Here is a 24,720-nt window from a genome sequence, read left to right as displayed (position 1 = left end):
GCTTTATACACAGCGTATCCGCCACATGTGAACGAGCTCCAGACATTGCTTTATACACAGCGTATCCGCCACATGTGAACGGGCCCCAGACACACTGCTTTATACACAGCGTATCTGCCACATGTGAACGGGCTCCAGACATTGCTTTATACACAGCGTATCTGCCACATGTGAACGGGCCCCAGACATTGCTTTATACACAGCGTATCCGCCACATGTGAACGGGCTCCAGACATTGCTTTATACACAGCATATCCGCCACCTGTGACCGGGCCCCAGACATTGCTTTATACACAGCGTATCCGCCACATGTGAACGGGCCCCAGACATTGCTTTATACACAGCGTATCCGCCACATGTGAACGGGCCCCAGACATTGCTTTATACACAGCGTATCTGCCACATGTGAACGGGCTCCAGACATTGCTTTATACACAGCATATCCGCCACCTGTGAACGGGCACCAGACATTGCTTTATACACAGCGTATCCGCCACATGTGAACGGGCCCCAGACATTGCTTTATACACAGCGTATCCGCCACCTGTGACCGGGCCCCAGATTTTGCTTTATACACAGCGTATCTGCCACATGTGAACGGGCTCCAGACATTGCTTTATACACAGCGTATCCGCCACCTGTGAACGGGCCCCAGACATTGCTTTATACACAGCATATCCGCCACCTGTGAACGGGCACCAGACATTGCTTTATACACAGCGTATCCGCCACATGTGACCGGGCCCCAGACATTGCTTTATACACAGCGTATCCGCCACCTGTGAACGGGCTCCAGACATTGCTTTATACACAGCGTATCCGCCACATGTGACCGGGCCCCAGACATTGCTTTATACACAGCGTATCCGCCACATGTGACCGGGCCCCAGACATTGCTTTATACACAGCGTATCCGCCACATGTGAACGGGCTCCAGACATTGCTTTATACACAGCGTATCCGCCACATGTGAACGGGCTCCAGACATTGCTTTATACACAGCGTATCCGCCACATGTGAACGGGCTCCAGACATTGCTTTATACACAGCGTATCCGCCACATGTGAACGGGCTCCAGACATTGCTTTATACACAGCGTATCCGCCACATGTGAACGGGCCCCAGACATTGCTTTATACACAGCGTATCCGCCACATGTGAACGGGCTCCAGACACTGCTTTATACACAGCGTATACGCCACATGTGAACGGGCCCCAGACACTGCTTTATACACAGCGTATACCCAACATGTGAACGGGCCCCAGACATTGCTTTATACACAGCATATCCGCAACATGTGAACGGGCTCCAGACATTGCTTTATACACAGCGTATCCGCCACATGTGAACGGGCTCCAGACATTGCTTTATACACAGCGTATCCGCCACATGTGAACGGGCTCCAGACATTGCTTTATACACAGCGTATCCGCCACATGTGAACGGGCCCCAGACATTGCTTTATATGCAGGAATCATCGTGGTCACGATAGATTATAAACCGGACAGAAGTATTATCAGAATTCAGTTATCAGTGTAGATACAGAAACATGAGGATTTGTAAAAGATGACAATAACAAACATGCACCTCCTCCCCCCACAGCAGCGCAGTGCAGCGTCACACGTCCATGTGCAGCGGATCCCAGCGTGCACACTGTGTTCCCATAATAAACAGTGGAGTGCTGGGCCACGGCTGGTGACGGACTCCGTGGATGGCGATTGCTTCACTTCCCACCAGGACATTCCACACGCGTGTGACGCAGGAGGAGCCGGCTCATCGCTGTTACTGGAAGACAGCGTGTCACTGAACTTCCACAAATTGTTTCCAGAGAGAGAATGTGAAAAATGTGAAGGATTTCATCAATGCCACAAGAGCCGAACAATGCGAGCGCTCACCAGGCCGGCACAGCAGGCTGCGCGCAGGTCCAGACTACGGCTGACACCCAGGCCGAGCATCCACGGAGGACAGAGCCACGAATCACACAATAGCAGGCGGTCAGCACCATAATCCGGGGGACAGCAGCTCTGTACAATCACAAGCATTGTACCCAGCACAATACTCATCTGCATAGAGTATAATGGACAATGCAGCGTCTGCGCCCCCGAGAGATTCCGGGATGGTAATAATCCACACAATCATACTCTTTGCTGAGACCCCCGAGCACAGAGTGCTGTTGGCTGATCCCGCCGATATCACCAGGCTCGGCCGACAGTCTCATATTTGGGAGCGTTTTACGCTTGATGGTCGGCGGAGACGTCAATCACACGCATGACTCCGGAGATAAGCCACCGGCCGACATCTCAGAGAACATTGCCATCTAATGTGTACAGCGTCCTATTAAAGCCCAACATACTCTTCATCTCGCCGAGATTTCTCCACCTGAACGGTGGTTCTCCCAAAACCCTAAGATACCCCGTATCCAGAGAGGCGGATTGCTGAGGATTCAGGAGATGGACCCCGGCTATCCTGACAACAGGTCACTGTAGAGTTATAATTTGGATGGGGCAGAGGTAGTAGAGCTTCTCCTCTAATCATGGTCTATGGGACTTGTAAAAATAGCCGGGCACTGTACTCCGCAGCTCCAGCAGTCCCATAGACAATGCAAGGAGCAGAGGCCATGGGTGAGCACCTCCACTCCAGCAGTCCCATAGACAATGCAAGGAGCAGAGGCCATGGGTGAGCTCCTCCGCTCCAGCAATCCCATAGACAATGCAAGGAGCAGAGGCCATGGGTGAGCACCTCCGCTCCAGCAGTCCCATAGACAATGCAAGGAGCAGAGGCCATGGGTGAGCTACTCCGCTCCAGCAGTCCCATAGACAATGCAAGGAGCAGAGGCCATGGGTGAGCTCCTCCGCTCCAGCAGTCCCATAGACAATGCAAGGAGCAGAGGCCATGGGTGAGCACCTCCGCTCCAGCAGTCCCATAGACAATGCAAGGACCAGAGGCCATGGGTGAGCACCTCCACTCCAGCAGTCCCATAGACAATGCAGGGAGCAGAGGCCATGGGTGAGCACCTCCGCTCCAGCAGTCCCATAGACAATGCAAGGAGCAGAGGCCATGGGTGAGCACCTCCGCTCCAGCAGTCCCATAGACAATGCAGGGAGCAGAGGCCAAGCGGGAGCTCCTCCGCTCCAACAGTCCCATAGACAATGCAGGGAGCAGAGGCCATGGGTGAGCACCTCCGCTCCAGCAGTCCCATAGACAATGCAGGGAGCAGAGCCCATGGGTGAGCACCTCCGCTCCAGCAGTCCCATAGACAATGCAGGGAGCAGAGGCCATGGGTGAGCACCTCCGCTCCAGCAGTCCCATAGACAATGCAAGGAGCAGAGGCCATGGGTGAGCTCCTCCACTCCAGCAGTCCCATAGACAATGCAGGGAGTAGAGGCCATGGGTGAGCACCTCCACTCCAGCAGTCCCATAGACAATGCAGGGAGCAGAGGCCAAGCGGGAGCTCCTCCGCTCCAACAGTCCCATAGACAATGCAAGGAGCAGAGGCCATGGGTGAGTACCTCCGCTCCAGCAGTCCCATAGACAATGCAAGGAGCATAGGCCAAGCGGGAGGTCCTCCGCTCCAACAGTCCCATGGACAATGTAAGGCGCAGAGGCCAAGCGGGAGCTCCTCCGCTCCAACAGTCCCATAGACAATGCAGGGAGCAGAGGCCAAGCGGGAGCTCCTCCGCTCCAACAGTCCCATAGACAATGCAAGGAGCAGAGGCCATGGGTGAGTACCTCCGCTTCAGCAGTCCCATAGACAATGCAGGGAGCAGAGGCCAAGCAGGAACTCCTCCTCTCCAACAGTCCCATGGACAATGTAAGGCGCAGAGGCCAAGCAGGAACTCCTCCTCTCCAACAGTCACATAGACAATGCAAGGAGCAGAGGCCATGGGTGAGCTCCTCTGCTCCAGCAGTCCCATAGACAATGCAAGGCGCAGAGACAAGCGTGAGCTCCTCTGCTCCAGCCAAGATGGAGCCCGGAAGGGTCTGTTCTTGGGATTATTCCCCAGACATAATTCTAATACATTTCCCCACCTTCATAACATGAAAAAAGGTCCAACAACATAACCAAAACGGGTGCCGCCTTGTCATCTACACGCCATCACAGTCCCCCATAATAATTTTGGGGCTCATAGGGGGACACATTCCAGACGACAATGTCTATTACCAAAATCTCCAATGTTACACTGTATATTATTGCTCCAGCCGCATATTATTGAGCTCATGAACGTGGGGGCTAAAAGCAGCGAGCCTGTCCCTATGGATCTCTAGGGCCTCCCTAGTTTTTCACCAAATCACAAAGGTTCAGTCTACGAGCCTTACCCATCATCGCAGCGCCCCGGCCCCCGCCACACCCCTGTCTGTGGCGGCACTATTACTGCATTATACAATACAGTGGTCTCAGCCCCACGCCGGACAGACTGAGCTACCGGCACCCGCACGTCACCTTCATCACAGGGCACCCCACTATTACTTACACCGCGTATCTGGCATCCCACTATTCCTTACACCGCGTATCTGGCCCCCCACTATTCCTTACACCGAGTATCTGGCACCCCACTATTCCTTACACCGGGTATCTGGCCCCCCACTATTCCTTACACCGTGTATCTGGCCCCCCACTATTCCCTACACCGGGTATCTGGCCCCCCACTATTCCCTACACCGGGTATCTGGCCCCCCACTATTCCTTACACCGGGTATCTGGCCCCCCACTATTCCTTACACCGGGTATCTGGCCCTCCACTATTCCCTACACCGGGTATCTGGCCCCCCACTATTCCCCTACACCGGGTATCTGGCCCCCCACTATTCCCTACACCGGGTATCTGGCCCCCCACTATTCCCTACACCGGGTATCTGGCCCCCCACTATTCCCTACACCGGGTATCTGTGACCTGATTTCTTAGTCTTTACACTTGTTGATGAGATATTTCTTGGCGTTTGGACGGTTTCCAGCCATGACACACGCATCAATGTTTTATGTCCCGGGAGCAGCGGTGAGAGGACGGCCTTCCAAATCCTTCATTTGCAGCAATCTTCTTTACACTCGCATTAATGCAAGTATCAAATGTTCTACATCACCAGACGGTCATTGTAAATAAGGGGCCAATACACCCTGAAATAAAGGATCCCACACCCGGTGTGTTCAGACGACTCGGGGACATGGTTCTTTCTGAACTCTCCACCTCACAAATGTTTAACGATCAGACATGTTGGATTTCAACAGGCCCGATTGTTTTTCCCCCCCCAAGGGGTAAGCCAATACTAAAGGTGTATAGCGGCAGCGTATTCATAATTGTCAGCTGAAGACACAAACACTACAGCAAACAGCTATTAATAAGAGGAGCAAATAAAGCAAGTCATCGCTGAAGCCTGCACACGAGGAGTCGGGGGGGTGCACTGCTCACAGAACCTCCTTAAAAATGTATTTTATAGTTATCACATCGAATTGACCCCTATCCTTAGCGGTTCCCCTATAACAATACACCATCTGACAACCGAAATCCAAAAAAATGGTTAATATATTATAATATATATTACACACACACATATATATATCTACCTATCATTCAGATAGATTCAAACTAGGGCCTTTTGGGTGAGAGCCGCGGGCACAAGGTCGAGCGCTGCCAGATGCTTCTAGGGTAGTAAACTGTATGCACAGGTGTCCAACATAAGGTCTGAACAAGGGGGCGTGGCTCAGGACTTCCCTGGGGGAGCGTGGCTCAGGACTTCCCTGGGGGAGCGTGGCTCAGGACTTCCCTGGGGGAGCGTGGCTCAGGACTTCCCTGGGGGAGCGTGGCTCAGGACTTCCCTGGGGGAGCGTGGCTCAGGACTTCCCTGGGGGAGCGTGGCTCAGGACTTCCCTGGGGGAGCGTGGCTCAGGACTTCCCTGGGGGAGCGTGGCTCAGGACTTCCCTGGGGGGGGCGTGGCTCAGGACTTCCCTGGGGGGGGCGTGGCTCAGGACTTCCCTGGGGGGGGCGTGGCTCAGGACTTCCCTGGGGGGGGCGTGGCTCAGGACTTCCCTGGGGGGGGCGTGGCTCAGGACTTCCCTGGGGGGGCGTGGCTCAGGACTTCCCTGGGGGGCGTGGCTCAGGACTTCCCTGGGGGGGCGTGGCTCAGGACTTCCCTGGGGGGGCGTGGCTCAGGACTTCCCTGGGGGGGCGTGGCTCAGGACTTCCCTGGGGGGGCGTGGCTCAGGACTTCCCTGGGGGGCGTGGCTCAGGACTTCCCTGGGGGAGCGTGGCTCAGGACTTCCCTGGGGGGGCGTGGCTCAGGACTTCCCTGGGGGGCGTGGCTCAGGACTTCCCTGGGGGGCGTGGCTCAGGACTTCCCTGGGGGGCGTGGCTCAGGACTTCCCTGGGGGGGCGTGGCTCAGGACTTCCCTGGGGGGGCGTGGCTCAGGACTTCCCTGGGGGGGCGTGGCTCAGGACTTCCCTGGGGGGGCGTGGCTCAGGACTTCCCTGGGGGGGCGTGGCTCAGGACTTCCCTGGGGGGGCGTGGCTCAGGACTTCCCTGGGGGGGCGTGGCTCAGGACTTCCCTGGGGGGGCGTGGCTCAGGACTTCCCTGGGGGGGCGTGGCTCAGGACTTCCCTGGGGGGGCGTGGCTCAGGACTTCCCTGGGGGGGCGTGGCTCAGGACTTCCCTGGGGGGGCGTGGCTCAGGACTTCCCTGGGGGGGCGTGGCTCAGGACTTCCCTGGGGGGGCGTGGCTCAGGACTTCCCTGGGGGGGCGTGGCTCAGGACTTCCCTGGGGGGGCGTGGCTCAGGACTTCCCTGGGGGGGCGTGGCTCAGGACTTCCCTGGGGGGGCGTGGCTCAGGACTTCCCTGGGGGGGCGTGGCTCAGGACTTCCCTGGGGGGGCGTGGCTCAGGACTTCCCTGGGGGGGCGTGGCTCAGGACTTCCCTGGGGGGGCGTGGCTCAGGACTTCCCTGGGGGGGCGTGGCTCAGGACTTCCCTGGGGGGGCGTGGCTCAGGACTTCCCTGGGGGGGCGTGGCTCAGGACTTCCCTGGGGGGGCGTGGCTCAGGACTTCCCTGGGGGGCGTGGCTCAGGACTTCCCTGGGGGGCGTGGCTCAGGACTTCCCTGGGGGGCGTGGCTCAGGACTTCCCTGGGGGGCGTGGCTCAGGACTTCCCTGGGGGGCGTGGCTCAGGACTTCCCTGGGGGGGCGTGGCTCAGGACTTCCCTGGGGGGGCGTGGCTCAGGACTTCCCTGGGGGGGCGTGGCTCAGGACTTCCCTGGGGGGGCGTGGCTCAGGACTTCCCTGGGGGGGCGTGGCTCAGGACTTCCCTGGGGGGGCGTGGCTCAGGACTTCCCTGGGGGGGCGTGGCTCAGGACTTCCCTGGGGGGCGTGGCTCAGGACTTCCCTGGGGGGCGTGGCTCAGGACTTCCCTGGGGGCGTGTCTTTAGGCTGCTCTGCATAATTACCCTGTGAGTCACGCCCCCTTGTAAAGATCAGAAAAATTGGCTCCAAATAAAGAAGGCCGATATCTCTAACCATAAATCGGGATTTAACACTAGAACTACTGGACTTGTGACACCTATATAGAAATACAAAGTGCAAAGTGCAAAGTAGTCAAAATGACCACCTCAGTAGTTCTAGTGTTAATAGAAATGAACATTGAATACTTACTGGAGCAGCGGGAATAAAATAGAAGCAAAAACTGCCTCACTTTTGACTTCATTTGTTTTAGGCATTCTGGAAACATTCAGAAAGGAATTGCAGGTTTGGAAGAAATCTTGGAAAAGGACAGAAGAGCGCTGCCCCCGAGCCACCGATAGAAGCTAGTTTATCCTGGAATATTATGTGAGCAGCTGAGCGTAGACGGCGGCAGCGTGTGACAAGGTGAGGGCTGCAATAAAGACCACCATAGACTCACGTCCCGACCCAATCACACGGGCAGCAGGTTTGGGTCCCAAATTCTGTCACATTGTGCTCTGATGACCTTATGTTTAGCTTTGTTCCTGAAGGTTGTATCTGGGCACAAATATAATGGTTGGGTTTTCCCAGAAATGTTTATGTATAAGGCTTTACACCACGAAGACCCTCTGCTGTGATCGGTGGGCGTGCAGAGAATGGGGGTCCCATGCAGGGAGTGTGAATGGAGCAGCCATCAAGCATGGAAGCCACTGCCACACTGATGAGTGGTGGGCTCCGAAAAGGGACACGTGGGGCTCGGACACGCAATCCTAGAGATCTGTGGGGGCCCCAGAAATAGAAGCTAAATGATATTAAATGGCTGCATGTCAGGCCGTGTGCAGGGCAGAGCCATGTGCATGAAGACCAGCGCGGCACTCACATAGTCTACCGTCCTACACAGCTGGCGGCTTTATATGCTGCCATATGGCGCCTCCAAATAGCCCTGTACTAGATTTCCATGATACCACACCGGATGGACGCAACCTGCCACCATATCGGTTATTGGCTTTGTGCAAAGAGCAGTGGAGGGGGGAACCAAAAAAAAGAATATCGAAGGCCGGCACAAGAAATGTGATGGAGGCCGATAGACATCCATATTATAGCTCTGTACGAGGTGGGAGAATGGACAAAGCCATAATACAGTCGAGGTGCAACATACAGCCGGCGTACGAGGTGCAACATACAGCCGGCGTACGAGGTGCAACATACAGCCGGCGTACGAGGTGCAACATACAGCCCGGCGTACGAGGTGCAACATACAGCCGGCGTACGAGGTGCAACATACAGCCGGCGTACGAGGTGCAACATACAGCCGGTGTATGAGGTGTAATATACAGCCAGTGTATGAGGTGTAATATACAGCCTGGTGTATGAGGTGTAATATACAGCCGGCGTATGAGGTGCAACATACAGCCCGGCGTACGAGGTGCAACATACAGCCCGGCGTACGAGGTGCAACATACAGCCCGGCGTACGAGGTGCAACATACAGCCCGGCGTACGAGGTGCAACATACAGCCCGGCGTACGAGGTGCAACATACAGCCCGGCGTACGAGGTGCAACATACAGCCCGGCGTACGAGGTGCAACATACAGCCCGGCGTACGAGGTGCAACATACAGCCGGCGTACGAGGTGCAACATACAGCCGGCGTACGAGGTGCAACATACAGCCGGCGTACGAGGTGCAACATACAGCCGGCGTACGAGGTGCAACATACAGCCGGCGTACGAGGTGCAACATACAGCCGGCGTACGAGGTGCAACATACAGCCGGCGTACGAGGTGCAACATACAGCCGGCGTACGAGGTGCAACATACAGCCGGCGTACGAGGTGCAACATACAGCCGGCGTACAAGGTGCAACATACAGCCGGCGTACAAGGTGCAACATACAGCCGGCGTACGAGGTGCAACATACAGCCGGTGTATGAGGTGTAATATACAGCCAGTGTATGAGGTGTAATATACAGCCTGGTGTATGAGGTGTAATATACAGCCGGTGTATGAGGTGTAATATACAGCCAGTGTATGAGGTGTAATATACAGCCTGGTGTATGAGGTGTAATATACAGCCGGTGTATGAGGTGTAATATACAGCCTGGTGTATGAGGTGTAATATACAGCCGGTGTATGAGGTGTAATATACAGCCGGTGTATGAGGTGTAACATACAGCCGGTGTATGAGGTGTAATATACAGCCGGTGTATGAGGTGTAATATACAGCCGGTGTATGAGGTGTAATTTACAGCCCGGTGTATGAGGTGTAATATACAGCCTGGTGTATGAGGTGTAATATACAGCCGGTGTATGAGGTGTAACATACAGCCAGTGTATGAGGTGTAACATACAGCCAGTGTATGAGGTGTAATATACAGCCGGTGTATGAGGTGTAATATACAGCCAGTGTATGAGGTGTAATATACAGCCAGTGTATGAGGTGTAATATACAGCCGGTGTATGAGGTGTAACATACAGCCAGTGTATGAGGTGTAACATACAGCCAGTGTATGAGGTGTAATATACAGCCGGTGTATGAGGTGTAATATACAGCCGGTGTATGAGGTGTAATATACAGCCGGTGTATGAGGTGTAACATACAGCCGGTGTATGAGGTGTAATATACAGCCCGGTGTATGAGGTGTAATATACAGCCGGTGTATGAGGTGTAATATACAGCCGGTGTATGAGGTGTAATATACAGCCGGTGTATGAGGTGTAATATACAGCCGGTGTATGAGGTGTAATATACAGCCGGTGTATGAGGTGTAATATACAGCCGGTGTATGAGGTGTAATATACAGCCGGTGTATGAAGTGTATGAGGTGTAATATACAGCCGGTGTATGAGGTGTAACATACAGCCAGTGTATGAGGTGTAACATACAGCCAGTGTATGAGGTGTAATATACAGCCGGTGTATGAGGTGTAATATACAGCCGGTGTATGAGGTGTAATATACAGCCAGTGTATGAGGTGTAATATACAGCCGGTGTATGAGGTGTAATTTACAGCCCGGTGTATGAGGTGTAATATACAGCCGGTGTATGAGGTGTAATTTACAGCCCGGTGTATGAGGTGTAATATACAGCCGGTGTATGAGGTGTAATATACAGCCTGGTGTATGAGGTGTAATATACAGCCGGTGTATGAGGTGTAATATACAGCCGGTGTATGAGGTGTAATATACAGCCGGTGTATGAGGTGTAATATACAGCCGGTGTATGAGGTGTAATATACAGCCGGTGTATGAGGTGTAATATATAATAGTTGCGCTGTCGTGAGGCTGTAATGTGCGTCCATGCTGTGCATCTCCTGACAAGTCACTTACCGGACAAAACTCTCCAGGCGACATTGTAAGGGCTCATTCACGATCCAGAACAAAACATGGAGAATTGTACAAAACTGATGGTGAAATCTGACTGAAAATCAGATCAAAAACACCGGGGAAACTCAGAGCGCTTTTTGTGGAATTTTTTTCCATAAAATAAAAGTCACCGATGTCTGAATGAGGCCACGACACACACCGAGTATTTAGAGAGATTTGTACCTCAGAATTTGCAGCCTATACCAGGAGGGGTGATGAATCCGGCAGTGGACCTCGTGGGTCTATTATACGTCTCCTCTGATGGCTCCTCTTCTGGTTTTGGCTAGAAATTCTGAGGTAAAAACTGAAGTAAAAACCTCACTGAATACTGAAAGTGTGAATATGGCTTCAGTGCCTGAGTTGGGAAGATATCACCTCTCAAATAGGAATATACAGTCTCATAATACAACAGGCAGCGCACCCCCCCAGGGGGGGGGGAATATAGGCAGAGGCCCCCCGGGGGGGGGGGAGATATAGGCAGAGGCCCCCGAGGGGGGGGTATAGGCAGAGGCCCCCGGGGGGGGGGGCGGAATATAGGCAGAGGCCCCCGGGGGGGGGGAAATATAGGCAGAGGCCCCCGGGGGGGGGGGGGAGATATAGGCAGAGGCCCCCGAGGGGGGGGGGAGATATAGGCAGAGGCCCCCGAGGGGGGGGGTATAGGCAGAGGCCCCCGGGGGGGGGGGGGCGGAATATAGGCAGAGGCCCCCGGGGGGGGGGAAATATAGGCAGAGGCCCCGGGGGGGGGGGGGAGATATAGGCAGAGGCCCCCGGGGGGACACTCTCTTTGACCTCCTTTGATAGAAGCTCTGGAAGTACAGTTGAGCAGCGATTCACCAGACGCCGCCAGTCCAGCTCTATTCTGTGCTCCGGCTCAGAGCGCTGCGAGACTTCTACCTGCCGGTATCTGTGGCGCCTGCACTGATCCGCGGGTCCAGTCATGTCGCCCCACTAATCAGGATCCTGACAATCATCACCTACCTATAAACGGCAGCTTTTCTGGCCTCTACACCAAACACACAACTTGACGGCAGGTTCTCCATCCACATAGGCCGCCATTGCCATGTTTTATGTGGCGCACGCTGCTATTTGCATGGATTCTCAGGGCTCTTTTTTGCCGTCTCCTGCCCAGGCCTCATCATGCAAAAGAACGGATGTTAATAAACATCATAGAGAATTATTTCTATCTGGCGAAAGTGTAGATGTACCAAAAAGAAGGGAAGAAAATGCTCATTACCGGTATACGAGACAACAATTACACAAAATACCTCTTCATTGCTGCCACCAGAAGATCAAACCCCCCGAGTCTGCATCTGCTGAGCAAAGTGCTGGACCCGGAGAGCCGCCATACAGATTGTGAGCCGTGCGACTTTCATGCTGGGCACAAGATCGATGGTTCTCACTGGGACGTATGATATCGTATGGGACATGTCCAATTTTGATCCTAATGTTAAGTCCATGAGTCCGTGAACAAAAAAAAACAAAAACATCGTACAGCACTCGGAAGACACCGGTCTGAAATTCACAGACTGACAGAATGGAGAAGGTGGAACAAACGTTTTCTTCTTGTCCGAGAAAAACTTCTGCCACTGATCAGAAAAACCCGATACTTTGTTAGATGGAGTAAACAGTCATGTGCACCTTCCTTCAGAGAAAGCAGTCTGTATTCTGAACGTCCCGCGCCACACCCTCAACGTCCCGCGCCACACCCTCAACGTCCCGCGCCACACCCTCAACGTCCCGCGCCTCTTCAGAGCGGATTTAATATCCCATGAACGGGTCACATCCATAGTTGGCACAATTTTGGGAATGCAGACTGACTGTATGGGGCAATCCATAGAAATCACCTTCCAGCACGTTAGAAAAACTGCAGATTTTTGCGTTGCTGAAAGCACCATTAGGCCTCGGTCACACGTTCAGTTTTTGGAGTTTTATACCTCAGTATTTGTAGCCAAAGCCAGGAGTGGGTGATAAATCCAGCTGCGGTGCTCGTGTGTCTGTTAGGGAGGCTGCCCACGATCTGGACACGCTGCGCCCTGGACTCCGTCTCCTCTCTTCTGCGGAAACGCGAGTGTTATCCACGGGAGAACGCAGCGTCCGTTCACACCATCACGGTTCTGGGTGCTGCAGTTTTTGTTGTGTTCTTCCACTGAGAACCTTTGTGTCATGCTGCGGCTCGGGAAGCCACGGCGCAGGTCAGTTTACGCTGCGGAGAAAAGAAGCACAGAGGGCCGGAGATTTCTACTGTATAACGCAGCGAAAACACGGAGCGTCCAAACCACTGCAAAAACTGATCGTGGGAACGCGGCCTTATACGTCTCCTCTGACTGCTCCTCTTCTGGTTTTGGCTATAAAACCTGTGATAAAACTTCCCTGAATACTGAACATGTGAACGAGGCCGAACAGCGCCATAAAATGGAGATTTTACTCAGACCTCATCCACACGCTGCAGGGAAATCCGCAGAGAACGGACCCGCAGTGCAGATTATCAGTCTAATGTAATTAATGGTGAATTTCCACTGCAATGTACAGGGCAGATCTGCCGCATTTCCACTGCACAGTTCGGGGCAGTTGTTGCTGCTGCAGATCCGTTGCTTTCCATTTGTATTATTTCCAATTGTTGGAAACTCTCGGGCCTCATTCACACATCCGCGTGTTACTCACAGGCGCTGACTGGTTTTTTTCTCAGGTGTCATCCTAGTGGTTTCCAGTTGGTTTTTTTCCCTCACTGGAAAAAAAAACAAAATAAAACCCACACGGTGGGGTGAGACTTCCCGAAATCCCATGCATTTTGCTGAAACCGTAAGATGATGATTTTTTTCAGTGCAGAAAATGTTTGGGGTTTTTTTGTGATTTTTTGATATCACAATGGATTAATTTTGAGAAGTTGCTATCAGTATCTGCAGAAAAAAGATTGCACTTTTTATTTTTACCCCATAAAGTGCTTTTCAAAAATCTGTATCAGAAATTAGAAAAAGTGAAATGAATTGGAGAGTTTTCGGACAGCATTTGCTTACAGACGGATTAGGGGCAGGTTGTTAAATCGTGCACCGAGCATTGCTCACAAATGCAGCTGCGGAGCCCGGCCCATCACCCCGGGATGTCACCCCGGCATGTCACCCCGGCATGTCACCCCGGGATGTCACCCCGGGATGTCACCCCGGCCCATCACCCCGGCCCGTCACCCCGGCACATGCACAGACAGGAGCACCCAACACTTACCAGGACGCACAGCAGCACAGACAAAAACAAAACTTCTCTCCAACTTCCTTCATTCAGAGCCAAAGATCCCAGGAGCCGCCCGCCCTCCCCCACAGCGATGGCTGCTCCCCCTGCGTCCTCCTCCAGTGACTGCTGGCAGTGGAGTAACCCTCTCCTGGCCAGATGACCTCCAGTCTAGACGGCAGGACAGTGACCGCAGGTAGCGCCCTTCCTCAATGACGTGACAGCACATGTCAGGAAGGAAGAGCCGAATGCAAACTGCAGCAGAGTGCGCCGGCTCCACGGATCATTCTATATTTACCATGTCACATGGACTAATGGCAATCCGTAGCTGCAGGAGACAAACCATCCACAGGCCCGGCCCACGCGAGACAAACCATCCACAGGCCCGGCCCACGCGAGACAAACCATCCACAGGCCCGGCCCACGCCAGACAAACCATCCACAGGCCCGGCCCACGCCAGACAAACCATCCACAGGCCCGGCCCACGCCAGACAAACCATCCACAGGCCCGGCCCACGCCAGACAAACCATCCACAGGCCCGGCCCACGCCAGACAAACCATCCACAGGCCCGGCCCACGCCAGACAAACCATCCACAGGCCCACGCCAGACAAACCATCCACAGGCCCGGCCCACGCCAGACAAACCATCCACAGGCCCGGCCCACGCCAGACAAACCATCCACAGGCCCGGCCCACGCCAGACAAACCATCCACAGGCCCGGCCCACGCCAGACAAACCATCCACAGGCCCGGCCCACGCCAGACAAACCATCCACAGGCCCGGCCCACGCCAGACAAACCATCCACAGGCCCGGCCCACGCCAGACAAACCATCCACAGGCCCGGCCCACGCCAGACAAACCATCCACAGGCCCGGCCCACGCCAGACAAACCATCCACAGGCCCGGCCCACGCCAGACAAACCATCCACAGGCCCGGCCCACGCCAGACAAACCATCCACAGGCCCGGCCCACGCCAGACAAACCATCCACAGGCCCGGCCCACGCCAGACAAACCATCCACAGGCCCGGCCCACGCCAGACAAACCATCCACAGGCCCGGCCCACGCCAGACAAACCATCCACAGGCCCGGCCCACGCCAGACAAACCATCCACAGGCCCGGCCCACGCCAGACAAACCATCCACAGGCCCGGCCCACGCCAGACAAACCATCCACAGGCCCGGCCCACGCCAGACAAACCATCCACAGGCCCGGCCCACGCCAGACAAACCATCCACAGGCCCGGCCCACGCCAGACAAACCATCCACAGGCCCGGCCCACGCCAGACAAACCATCCACAGGCCCGGCCCACGCCAGACAAACCATCCACAGGCCCGGCCCACGCCAGACAAACCATCCACAGGCCCGGCCCACGCCAGACAAACCATCCACAGGCCCGGCCCACGCCAGACAAACCATCCACAGGCCCGGCCCACGCCAGACAAACCATCCACAGGCCCGGCCCACGCCAGACAAACCATCCACAGGCCCGGCCCACGCCAGACAAACCATCCACAGGCCCGGCCCACGCCAGACAAACCATCCACAGGCCCGGCCCACGCCAGACAAACCATCCACAGGCCCGGCCCACGCCAGACAAACCATCCACAGGCCCGGCCCACGCCAGACAAACCATCCACAGGCCCGGCCCACGCCAGACAAACCATCCACAGGCCCGGCCCACGCCAGACAAACCATCCACAGGCCCGGCCCACGCCAGACAAACCATCCACAGGCCCGGCCCACGCCAGACAAACCATCCACAGGCCCGGCCCACGCCAGACAAACCATCCACAGGCCCGGCCCACGCCAGACAAACCATCCACAGGCCCGGCCCACGCCAGACAAACCATCCACAGGCCCGGCCCACGCCAGACAAACCATCCACAGGCCCGGCCCACGCCAGACAAACCATCCACAGGCCCGGCCCACGCGAGACAAACCATCCACAGGCCCGGCCCACGCGAGACAAACCATCCACAGGCCCGGCCCACGCGAGACAAACCATCCACAGGCCCGGCCCACGCGAGACAAACCATCCACAGGCCCGGCCCACGCGAGACAAACCATCCACAGGCCCGGCCCACGCGAGACAAACCATCCACAGGCCCGGCCCACGCGAGACAAACCATCCACAGGCCCGGCCCACGCGAGACAAACCATCCACAGGCCCGGCCCACGCGAGACAAACCATCCGCAGGCCTGGCCCACGCGAGACAAACCATCCGCAGGCCTGGCCCACGCGAGACAAACCATCCGCAGGGCAGGGGAGGACGATCCTCATTCAGTGCATGAACATTTTTCTGCAGATTGCAATATTGCATTGTTGTGAATGCCTGAGCCAAATGTATCGAGGTTTTTACTCCGCTCCAAACTTAACATTGCAAGAAAAGGAGAGTGCCGTTATCCTTATTGAGTAATGTACGACATATTATTGTGTTTCTACATAAAACTTGCTAAAAACAAACAAACACCTGCATATTCTAAATGTCATAGTGGTCTTTAAAAAAAAAAAAGAAGAGGTGCGGAGCATGTTGATTTATTTTGCAGCCACTCCATATAAAAAGTTGCCATTTTGCACCAGATAATACCTTACAGTTCGGTATCTGACACATTGTCCTCAGGCTCTTATCGAGCATTATACAGAGGTTGTGCCGCAGCATTTTTTGCCAGATTTGGAGCTGAGCCAAGTGCACTGGAGATTTCACATAAATTTAGGCCTTTTTGGGAAGCTGTGGGCCAATCAGAATTCAGCTAAAAGATTCCCATTGCATGGGCCACAACATGAATTACTAAAAACAAGACATGAAAGGGGCCTAGAAAGCATCAGAAGCTCCGGGCGGTCCCGGCGGAGGGGAGACTGCCCCTGGTCCGGAGCCCGGGGGACGCGACACAACAACGTTTCCTGAACGCTACGCTTTCTCCACTCTTCCGGAGTTTCTCCCTTTTTAGTGGCTTTCCTATTGTAGCTTTATTCTCTACACTATTCAGGCCACTTTTTAGGCTGATTTCTTGTATTTGCGGCTTCATCTTTGCTTATCCAGGCTTTAGACAGAGTCACGCCATGCACCTTTTACCAAATGTCTCTTTTCTTGGCGCATCAAATCCGTTCTCTGCCGGGAGCAGCGTCTGGAGGAGATTTCATCTTGGTGCGGTAAAAAGACAAAAAATAAAGAATGTTTTTGATTTTACAACATGAAGCTCATGAACCATCGCAAAGAATCTGTGGCAAAAAAAAGTGACTTCAATAAATCAGAAGTGATGAATTGGGCCCGGTGCGTCCCGTCAGGTGATCCGGGCCGGCTGGGGAGGACAACAGAGGAGGCACCGGACACAGATCCAACTCCGCCCTGGATCTGCCCCGCGAAGGGCAGAAAAAAGAAATGTAACGACGTTGTCCATGACCGGCGCTGGAACCAAGGAAATCTCAGTGCAGAATCCGAGCAGAAATCTGACCCAATAGAAAGTAAAAAATATAAAGACATTTCACACAATCCACTGACAATGGGGAGGCCACGTTCTCCTCCACGGCCCCGAGCAGATCCACAAGCCACTGAATACAGCACCGAGGCTCAGAGCACGGAGCGGCAATCAATTCCCCCAGAAATAAGAGATGCCTGGGCTATATCACTATAATAACCATAGAGGAAGGGAAAGTGAAGAGGAAAAGAGAAGGAAAAAGGGGGACAAAAGGGAAAAAGGGAAAAGGAAAGAGAAGGAAGGAAGGGGAGAAAGGGAAGGGAAAAGGAAGAGGGAAAGAGAAGGAAGGAAAGGGAGAAAGGGAAGGGAAAAGGAAGAGGGAAAAAAGGGAAAGGAAAGTGAGAAAGGGAAGGGAAAAGGAAGAGGGAAAGAGAAGGAAGGAAAAGGGAGAAAGGGAAGGGAAAAGGAAGAGGGAAAGAGAAGGAAGGAAAGTGAGAAAGGGAAGGGAAAAGGAAAAGGGAAAAAAGGGAAAGGAAAGTGAGAAAGGGAAGGGAAAAGGAAGAGGGAAAGAGAAGGAAGGAAAGGGAGAAAGGGAAGGGAAAAGGAAGAGGGATAGATGATAGACAATGGGTAGGAGAAAGATGCAACACAGTTCTCTGGGCTGTAGGGTCACATCTCAGACACAATAAGCAGTGACAGATACTGGAGTCTCAGATCTGAGCCCTGACTGCACACTGTATACACTCTGCGCACACACACTGTATATACTGTATACACTCTGCACACACTATACAGATATATACACTGTTTACAGTCTCCACTCACTGTATATATACACTCTGCACTCACTGTATACACTCTGCACACACACTGTATACACATATAGACACTATATACCACACTCTGCATACTGTATACACACATATTCACTGTACACACACTGTATACACATATATACACTATTCACACTCTGCACACATGGTATATACACTGCACTCACTGTATATATACACTCTGCACACACGGTATACACTGTACACACTCTGCACACATGGTATATACACTGTATACACTGCACTCACTGTATATATACACTCTGCACACACGGTATACACTGTACACACTCTGCATACTGTATACACACATATTCACTGTACACACACTGTATACACATATATACACTATTCACACTCTGCACACATGGTATATACACTGTATACACTGCACTCACTGTATATACACACTCTGCACACACGGTATATACACTGTATACACTCTGCACACACTGTATACACTCTGCACACACTGTATACACTCTGCACACACTGTATACACTCTGCACACACTGTATACACTCTGCACACACGGTATATACACTGTACACACTCTGCACACACTGTATATATATACACTGTATACACTCTGCACACACTGTATATATACACTGTACACACTCTGCACTCACTGTATACACTGTACACACGGTATATACACACGGTATACACTGTACACACGGTATATACACTCTACACACTCTGCACACACGGTATATACACTGTACACACTCTGCACACACGGTATATACACTGTACACACGGTATATACACTGTACACACTCTGCACTCACTGTATATATACACTGTACACACTCTGCACACACGGTATATACACTGTACACACTCTGCACACACGGTATATACACTGTACACACTCTGCACACACGGTATATATACACTGTACACACTCTGCCACTCACTGTATACACTCTGCACACACGGTATATACACTCTACACACTCTGCACACACACGGTATACACTGTACACACTGCACACACGGTATATACACTGTACACTCTGCACTCACTGTATATATACACTGTACACACTCTGCACACACGGTATATACACTGTACACACTCTGCACACACGGTATATACACTGTACACACTCTGCACACACGGTATATACACTGTACACACTCTGCACTCACTGTATATATACACTGTACACACTCTGCCACTCACTGTATACACTCTGCACACACGGTATATACACTCTACACACTCTGCACACACACGGTATACACTGTACACACTGCACACACGGTATATACACTGTACACTCTGCACTCACTGTATATATACACTGTACACACTCTGCACACACGGTATATACACTGTACACACTCTGCACACACGGTATATACACTGTACACACTCTGCACACACTGTATATATACACTGTACACACTCTGCACTCACTGTATACATTGTACACACTCTGCACACACGGTATATACTGTACACACTCTGCACACACGGTATATACTGTACACACTCTGCACACACGGTATATACTGTACACACTCTGCACACACGGTATATACACTGTACACTCTGCACTCACTGTATATATACACTGTACACACTCTGCACTGACTGTATACACTCTGCACACACGGTATATACACTCTACACACACACGGTATATACTGTACACACTGCACACACGGTATATACTGTACACACTGCACACACGGTATATACTGTACACACTGTATATACACTGTACACTCTGCACTCACTGTATATATACACTGTACACACTCTGCCACTCACTGTATACACTCTGCACACACGGTATATACACTCTACACACACACGGTATACACTGTACACACTGCACACACGGTATATACTGTACACACTGCACACACGGTATATACTGTACACACTGCACACACGGTATATACACTGTACACACTGCACACACGGTATATACACTGTACACACTCTGCACACACGGTATATACACTCTACACACACACGGTATACACTGTACACACTGCACACACGGTATATACTGTACACACTGCACACACGGTATATACTGTACACACTGCACACACGGTATATACACTGTACACTCTGCACTCACTGTATATATACACTGTACACTCTGCACTCACTGTATATATACACTGTACACACTCTGCACACACGGTATATACACTGTACACACTCTGCACTCACTGTATACATTGTACACACTCTGCACACACGGTATATACTGTACACACTCTGCACACACGGTATATACACTGTACACACTCTGCACACACGGTATATATACACTGTACACACTCTGCACACACGGTATATACACACTCTGCACTCACCAGAGCAGCCGCTTTGTGCGGACCAGTCGCTGGCGCCGGGAGCGGAGCGGCCACTACACAGGAATCCGCCAATATCTGGAGCCGCAGACCTCGGAGCCCAGCGGTGAATGGAGCGGGGCTCTGCAGAGCGGCCCGAGCTCTCCGGTTGCTGAGCGGGCGGAAGTGCCGGCTCCGGGGGCCCCTGGCGCTGCTCGCGGGAGTGCGGGACCCCGGGATCCTCTGCGCCGCGCTCCGCACCAGGAATGTGAGGAATGGGGGAATTCTCTTCCTGGCAGGTGGGCAGCACAGCGCTCGCTGATTGGTGGAGCGCCGGGTGAGGTCAGCATACATTAGCATAATGAGAGCGTGACGTCACGGGCCAGGCAGCAGCTGCAGCAGGTAGTGCGGGGAGTGTGTGAGGGCAGGGGAAAGGGACGAGAGCGAGGGACGAGGGCAGGAGAAAGGGACGAGAGCAAGGGACGAGGGCAGGGGAAAGGGACGAGGGCAGGAGAAAGGGACGAGAGCGAGGGAAAAGGATGAGAGCGAGGGACGAGGGCAGGGGAAAGGGACGAGGGCAGGAGAAAGGGACGAGGGCAGGGGAAAGGGACGAGAGCGAGGGACGAGGGCAGGGGAAAGGGACGAGGGCAGGGGAAAGGGACGAGGGCAGGAGAAACGGACGAGAGCAGGGGAAAGGGACGAGGGCAGGGGAAAGGGACGAGGGCAGGAGAAACGGACGAGAGCAGGGGAAAGGGACGAGGGCAGGGGAAAGGGACGAGGGCAGGGGAAAGGGACGAGGGCAGGGGAAAGGGACGAGAGCGAGGGACGAGGGCAGGAGAAAGGGACGAGGGCAGGAGAAAGGGACAAGGGCAGGGGAAAGGGACGAGGGCAGGAGAAACGGACGAGAGCAGGGGAAAGGGACGAGGGCAGGGGAAAGGGACGAGGGCAGGGGAAAGGGACGAGAGCGAGGGACGAGGGCAGGAGAAAGGGACGAGAGCGAGGGACGAGGGCAGGAGAAAGGGACGAGGGCAGGAGAAAGGGACGAGGGCAGGGGAAAGGGACGAGGGCAGGAGAAACGGACGAGAGCAGGGGAAAGGGACGAGGGCAGGGGAAAGGGACGAGGGCAGGGGAAAGGGACGAGAGCGAGGGACGAGGGCAGGGGAAAGGGACGAGGACAGGGCAAAGGGACGAGAGCAAGTGACGAGGGCAGGGAAAGGGACGAGAGCGAGGGACGAGGGCAGGAGAAAGGGACGAGAGCGAAGGACGAGGGCAGGGGAAAGGGACGAGGGCAGGGGAAAGGGACGAGAGCGAAGGACGAGGGCAGGGGAAAGGGACGAGAGCGAAGGACGAGGGCAGGAGAAAGGGACGAGAGCGAAGGACGAGGGCAGGGGAAAGGGACAAGAGCGAGGGACGAGGGCAGGGGAAAGGGACGAGAGCGAGGGACGAGGGCAGGGGAAAGGGACGAGAGCGAAGGACGAGGGCAGGGGAAAGGGACGAGAGCGAGGGACGAGGGCAGGGGAAAGGGACGAGAGCGAGGGACGAGGGCAGGGGAAAGGGACGAGGGCAGGGGAAAGGGACAAGAGCGAGGGACGAGGGCAGGGGAAAGGGACGAGAGCGAGGGACGAGGGCAGGGGAAAGGGACGAGAGCGAGGGACGAGGGCAGGGGAAAGGGACGAGAGCGAGGGACGAGAGCAGGGGAAAGGGACGAGAGCGAGGGAAAAGGATGAGAGCGAGGGACGAGAGCAGGGGAAAGGGACGAGAGCGAGCGACGAGGGTAGGGGAAAGGGACGAGAGCGAGGGACGAGGGCAGGGGAAAGGGACGAGAGCGAGGGACGAGGGCAGGGGAAAGGGACGAGAGCGAGGGACGAGGGCAGGGGAAAGGGACGAGAGCGAGGGACGAGGGCAGGAGAAAGGGACGAGGGCAGGGGAAAGGGACAAGAGCGAGGGACGAGGGCAGGGGAAAGGGACGAGAGCGAGGGACGAGGGCAGGGGAAAGGGACGAGAGCGAGGGACGAGGGCAGGGGAAAGGGACGAGAGCGAGGGACGAGGGCAGGGGAAAGGGACGAGAGCGAGGGACGAGAGCAGGGGAAAGGGACGAGAGCGAGGGACGAGGGCAGGGGAAAGGGACGAGAGCGAGCGACGAGGGCAGGGGAAAGGGACGAGGGCAGGGGAAAGGGACGAGAGCGAGGGACGAGGGCAGGGGAAAGGGACGAGAGCGAGGGACGAGAGCAGGGGAAAGGGACGAGAGCGAGGGACGAGGGCAGGGGAAAGGGACGAGAGCGAGCGACGAGGGCAGGGGAAAGGGACGAGAGCGAGGGCAGGGGAAAGGGACGAGGGCAGGGGAAAGGGACGAGAGCGAGGGACGAGGGCAGGGGAAAGGGACGAGAGCGAGGGACGAGGGCAGGGGAAAGGGACGAGAGCGAGTGACGAGAGCAGGGGAAAGGGACGAGAGCGAGGGACGAGGGCAGGGGAAAGGGACGAGAGCGAGGGACGAGAGCAGGGGAAAGGGACGAGAGCGAGTGACGAGGGCAGGGGAAAGGGACGAGAGCGAGCGACGAGGGCAGGGGAAAGGGACGAGAGCGAGGGACGAGGGCAGGGGAAAGGGACGAGAGCGAGGGACGAGAGCAGGGGAAAGGGACGAGAGCGAGTGACGAGGGCAGGGGAAAGGGACGAGAGCGAGCGACGAGGGCAGGGGAAAGGGACGAGAGCGAGGGACGAGGGCAGGGGAAAGGGACGAGAGCGAGGGACGAGGACAGGGGAAAGGGACGAGAGCGAGGGACGAGGGCAGGGGAAAGGGACGAGAGCGAGTGACGAGGGCAGGGGAAAGGGACGAGAGCGAGGGACGAGGGCAGGGGAAAGGGACGAGAGCGAGTGACGAGGGCAGGGGAAAGGGACGAGAGCGAGGGACGAGGGCAGGGGAAAGGGACGAGAGCGAGGGACGAGGGCAGGGGAAAGGGACGAGAGCGAGGGACGAGGGCAGGGGAAAGGGACGAGAGCGAGTGACGAGGGCAGGGGAAAGGGACGAGAGCGAGGGACGAGGGCAGGGGAAAGGGACGAGAGCGAGGGACGAGGGCAGGGGAAAGGGACGAGAGCGAGGGACGAGGGCAGGGGAAAGGGACGAGAGCGAGGGACGAGGGCAGGGAAAGGGACGAAAGCGAGGGACGAGGGCAGGGGAAAGGGACGAGAGCGAGCGACGAGGGCAGGGGAAAGGGACGAGAGCGAGCGACGAGGACAGGGGAAAGGGACGAGAGCGAGGGACGAGGGCAGGGGAAAGGGACGAGAGCGAGGGACGAGGGCAGGGGAAAGGGACGAGAGCGAGTGACGAGGGCAGGGGAAAGGGACGAGAGCGAGTGACGAGGGCAGGGGAAAGGGACGAGAGCGAGGGACGAGGGCAGGGGAAAGGGACGAGAGCGAGTGACGAGGGCAGGGGAAAGGGACGAGAGCGAGGGACGAGGGCAGGGGAAAGGGACGAGAGCGAGTGACGAGGGCAGGGGAAAGGGACGAGAGCGAGGGACGAGGGCAGGGGAAAGAGATGAGAGCGAGGGCAGGGGAAAGGGACGAGAGCGAGGGACGAGGGCAGAGGAAAGGGACGAGAGCGAGGGACGAGGGCAGGGGAAAGGGACGAGAGCGAGGGACGAGGGCAGGGGAAAGGGACGAGAGCAAGGGGAGAGGGACGAGGGCAGGGGAAAGGGACGAGAGCAAGTGACGAGGGCAGGGGAAAGGGACGAGAGCAAGTGACGAGGGCAGGGGAAAGGGACGAGAGCGAGGGACGAAGGCAGGGGAAAGGGACGAGAGCAAGTGACGAGGGCAGGGGAAAGGGACGAGAGCAAGTGACGAGGGCAGGGGAAAGGGACGAGGGCAGGGGAAAGGGACGAGAGCAAGTGACGAGGGCAGGGGAAAGGGACGAGAGCGAGGGACGAGGGCAGGGGAAAGGGACGAGAGCGAGGGACGAGGGCAGGGGAAAGGGACGAGAGCGAGTGACGAGAGCAGGGGAAAGGGACGAGAGCGAGGGACGAGGGCAGGGGAAAGGGACGAGAGCGAGGGACGAGGGCAGGGGAAAGGGACGAGAGCGAGGGACGAGAGCAGGGGAAAGGGACGAGAGCGAGTGACGAGGGCAGGGGAAAGGGACGAG

At 55.3% G+C, this 24,720-nt stretch overlaps 1 protein-coding gene across 2 annotated transcripts in view; it reads right to left on the bottom strand.

Annotated features, from left to right (window-relative positions):
- Positions 1–20,853, bottom strand: part of VGLL4 (vestigial like family member 4) — a 160,328-nt gene extending 139,475 nt beyond the window's left edge. Inside the window, exon 1 of one of the 2 annotated variants that reach the window (XM_075321264.1) lies at positions 20,613–20,853. The gene's annotated coding sequence lies outside the window, so the exon portion shown is untranslated. Of the gene's footprint in view, positions 1–14,003; positions 14,023–20,612 lie in introns of those variants that run through there. The other variant, XM_075321262.1, reaches the window with a different exon arrangement.
- Positions 20,854–24,720: the final 3,867 nt, after the last annotated feature.

The sequence above is a fragment of the Anomaloglossus baeobatrachus genome, chromosome 8, assembly GCF_048569485.1.
Source record: "Anomaloglossus baeobatrachus isolate aAnoBae1 chromosome 8, aAnoBae1.hap1, whole genome shotgun sequence".
Classification (NCBI taxonomy): domain Eukaryota; kingdom Metazoa; phylum Chordata; class Amphibia; order Anura; family Aromobatidae; genus Anomaloglossus; species Anomaloglossus baeobatrachus.
This window is presented reverse-complemented; position numbering and strand designations above follow the sequence as displayed.